The sequence below is a fragment of the Corvus moneduloides genome, chromosome 2 (genome assembly GCF_009650955.1).
Source record: "Corvus moneduloides isolate bCorMon1 chromosome 2, bCorMon1.pri, whole genome shotgun sequence".
In the NCBI taxonomy this organism is placed as follows: Eukaryota; Metazoa; Chordata; class Aves; order Passeriformes; family Corvidae; genus Corvus; species Corvus moneduloides.
Genome location: NC_045477.1, coordinates 17027622 through 17031968, shown reverse-complemented (window position 1 = coordinate 17031968; position 4347 = coordinate 17027622). Strand labels below are relative to the sequence as shown.

General features: G+C 44.0%; 1 non-coding gene across 1 annotated transcript; it reads right to left on the bottom strand.

Annotated features, from left to right (window-relative positions):
* Positions 1 to 516: 516 nt before the first annotated feature.
* LOC116440490 lies at positions 517 to 699 on the bottom strand. The gene has a single exon (XR_004238643.1). It is a non-coding gene; the product is annotated as a U2 spliceosomal RNA (small nuclear RNA).
* Between the last annotated feature and the right edge of the window lie 3648 nt (positions 700 to 4347).

Genomic DNA, 4347 nt, shown 5'->3' with positions numbered 1-4347 from the left:
GGGACAGCTGCTAGAACCAGGTTGCTCCAAGCCCTATCCAACCTGGCCTTGAACACTTTCAGGAATGGGGCAGCCATAGCTTCTCTGAGAAACCTGTGCCAGGGCCTCACCACCCTCACAGGGAAGAATTTCTTCCTAATATCTTATCCAAAATTATTATTTTTTAGTTTAAAATTATTTCCCCTTTTCCTATCACTACATGCCCATATAAAAAAGCTGATATCCCTCTGTTATAAGCCCCCTTTTGTCACTGGAAGCTCTAAGCTCTCCTTGAAGCCTTCTGTTCTCCAGGCTGAACACCCCCAGCTCTCCCAGCCTATCTCCAGAGCAGAGGTGCTCCAGCCCATGGAGCATCTCTTTGTCCCTTCTGAGGACCTGCTTTAACATGTCCATGTCATTCTTATATTGGAGACCCCAGAGCTGGATGCAGAACTCCAGGTAGAGTCTCATGAGGGCAGAGCAAAGGGAAAGATTCACCTTCCTTGACCTTCTGGCCACTTTTCTTTTGATGCAACGTATCAGCGCACCATTCCCAGAGTCACTGCAGTACTGGGGGAATGCATGAAGCAGAAAACAAGTTCCAGGTCTAACTCCCATGCCCTAAGGTCTGTTTAATATAAAATCCTCTCATCAAGGGCATATCAGATATTAAACTTTGAAGAACAAGATACTACACTTGGCCAACATCAGCAGACCAAATTCGTACTTTCTTTTTGCTTGATTCCTTCAAAGAGTGGATAGATACAGGTAAATGACCCAGCTGGTGACAATACTTGTTATTGTCTTGCTAATTCTTAGCCTGGAGCTTGTGAAAGGGAAAAGCTACAGTAAAGCCACTTCAGCTCTCCTTCTGCTCATCTTTGGGACTTTTCAGACAATGTTAAGCTCTGTCCCTTGCTGGAATGGGACCGATTCATAGGAAATTTTGGATGCAACCCAAGGAGTGTTTTGGACTTTCTTGTCCCAGACTAAGATGCTTCCATGACAGCAACATCAGCTGCCTGAAACCAACCCCCCACCCAACAACCAGCAACACAAACCGAAGCAAGTCCCTGGTGCCAACAACGTTTAAAGACTCCATCAGAACTATAAAGTACTTCGTTATCAGCTGCGAGGCACATGTCATCACTCAAGGTTTGCAGTGGGGTAATAGAGATCCAAGCTTGGAGGCAGTACTCTGATCTTGCATATTCTGTGTGTCAATGATCTTGAGAAATGTGAAGTTTTTTACAGCAGGTAGCAGCTATTGGAGGTTTTGTGTTAACATGGAAAATAAAAAAGGTACAGGAAGAGCAAAATTATTTCTCTAAAATGGAGACTGCCTTCATTCATGTGCTGGCTGATTGCATACATCCATATTCTGCAATGCAAACGCCTTCTCCTCATACAGTTGTATTTCCATTTGGCTTTGTTCCCCAGTGTAAATCAGTCAGTCTGGCACAGTGCTGGTGTCAGGTATCAGCCGGGTGCTTGGTTTCAGCCCAATTCCTCAAAGTTTACCATAAATAAAGACATAGGGAGGCAGCAGCTGGGTGTCATTTCTTCCCCAGACCCTTGGCAGCTACATGGGACTCTTGTGAGAGGGTCTTCAAATAGTGTTGGAAAAACCTTCCATATAACTACAATAATTTAAATAAGTGACTAGCCTGGAGAATATCAGAAGACACACAATTGAGATAGCAATGCTCAAAGGTAATCTAAAACACAATTAAAATACGTTAGAGTTTCTGTGTTTTGGTTGTTTTGTTCTGTGCCAGTTTGGGATTGGATGGGAGGCTTATTCCATAGGGGAAACCCAGAGTATGGTTCGAGTCTGTGAGGTCAGAAGGCATATGACGACTTTCTCTTTTCCACTCACTCTTTCTTCTTCACAATGGTTTTTTTCACTAAGAAATAAAAGAGGCTGAGGAACAACACCTCTTTCCTTCCCCATGAGGCTATCATGCTTTCCATTTCCCACCAGTGATAAACTCTTTTTTTTTTTTCCGTAGGAAATTAGAAGAGAAAAACTTAGAACAGTTGAATAGAAGCAACCAAAAAGAGTAGTTTTTCTTTTTCCATTGAAAAGATGTTTTTAATACCCCCCCAAAAGGTCTGATAACTGTTTTACCACCCTCTTTGCAATTAACTCCTTTTTTCTGAGTTACTCGACACAACTTGTTCAACTCTGAGCATTTCCTAGCAGAGTAAAACCACCACAAAATTTTGTTGCTCCTGTTCCAAACCTGCAGAAGACCTGGTGTGATGGAAATCTTACCTGCTAATCAATAGCAGATTGGTGTGCATAAGGAAAGTTATCCCTACCACAAACCTAGCCTATCAGGACCTGTCCTTACAGCAGAGCTGGGGATGAAGATTTCTGTCCTGCTTTGTGCCTCAAATAGGGTAGCAGATGTAGAGAACTTCTGTGGTTCATCACCACAGAGATGCGCCTGCAAGCTTATCTGACTGCTCATGTCTGGGTGTCATATGTATGGTCTCTGCTCCATCACCCTGTCCAAACTCTCCAGGAGAAGTGAGCCTTTTTCTACCTGGGATCATCATTCCCCAGTACCTCCGTCTACCCAGTAGCCCATCAGTAGTCCCCTGACTGCTCCTGGGAACAACCACCAGGGATGCACTGCAGGGGAAGGGAGCAATGCTGTTTCCATAGAATCAGCAAATGGTTTGGATTCAAAGAGATCTTCAAGACCATCTTGGTCAAACCCCCCTGCCATGGGCAGGGACACCTTCCACTAGACCTGGTTTTCATTTCCCACCAAGTAACGCTGCGATCCTGTGGTCATTTTTGGATACAGGTATGCAGGTTGATAATCTTTAATTTGTGCCATAGGACAGACACACACATCAAAACATCCTGCAGAGGGTAATTTATTTGAAGGAGAGAAGTATATTATGGAGCAAGGGATGGGGCAGAAGATGACAGTTGCCTGGCATTCACAGTCAAGGGTGGATGCAGTGAAGTTAAAGAAGAGGCTAAACTCATTTCCTAGCAGTAGCTGAGGGATAGGGGAACTAAATAGCCATAAGATGATGGCTTTGCCAGCCACAAGTTTGTGTTGTTATAACTGTTCTGCAGATGAACATTCTGGTGTAGCATGTGGTTGACGCAGATGTAAAAGTTATTGGTTAAACCCACTTAACTCCTCTCTCTATTTCAGCCTTTTCTTTGTTGCACTTCAAGAATTTTTTGCCTTGCTCTGTTTTTTGAGCCAGCTTCAGTTTTGGATAAATATTCTCTGTTTCTTACCACAAATACGTTCCTGTTTAAATGTCAGGACTGACTATTTAGGAGATTATCAGCCTCAGGAAAAAATTCAACATACTGTAATAATATGCCATGACCCTGGTACGTTCTCACCATGGGAGTGGATGTTTATGCAGATAACAAGAGCATCAGGAAATAGAATAATTGGCTTTTACAATACAAAGAAAAGCAGAGATTTTGAAAGGAAGTAAATCTTCATTCTCTGTTACAGCGGGGATTACTGTAACAAGCATATATCAAACCAGGAGTCCCATGGAAAGGAAGTACATATGGACAGATTCGTGGTAGACATTTCAGAGGTCTTTATTTCTCCAGCCGCATGGCCGGGGCTCAGCTCAGGAACTCTGCAGTCATGGGACCCGAGGGTCCTTGGCCACACCAGGGAACACAAACCAACCAATGGGAAATGAAGCTGACCGGGGGCAGGGAAACCCCGTGTCTCCCCCCCAGGGCCCATCTCCCAGGGCTCCATGGCAGGGGGGAGGGACCCCAACATCTCACCCATTTTATTTTAATAAAAGGAGAATGAAAACAACTGGATAAACATAACAAGAACAGTTTCAAGACAAAACAAGCCACCCTCCTGAGTCTTTAAATGTCCAAACAGATTCTGTGGAACATCTTAGGGCTGACAGAAGGGAGACAGAACTCTCCGGGCATGCTTTGTGGGGAAACTGAGGCAGGAGAGGGTTTAATTTCTTCCCTCCCCCTTTTCATCCCCCCTTCGGCATCGGAGAGGAATTGTAGGGAAATGGAATTGTATAGGGAAGCCATGGGGTGAAAAACGGATTAGGAATAAACTGGGGATAGGGTAAACTTAGGAAGGGGTTCATATTGGGTATAGGGTAAAAGAGGGAAGTAGGCTGTGGGTAGGGAAGTTGCTGGGATGGATATTGTTTATAATTCTGGGCATAACGGCTGCCTTTGATGGGAATACCTCCAGGCCCAGTAACATTTGCGGCTTGTAAACCCTTCTTTCCTTGCACTATATCAAATTGTACAACTTTCCCATCTCCTACACTTTGCAGGTAATTTTTAGGGTTATTCCTTTTAATGGCAGTTCTATGGATGAATAGCTC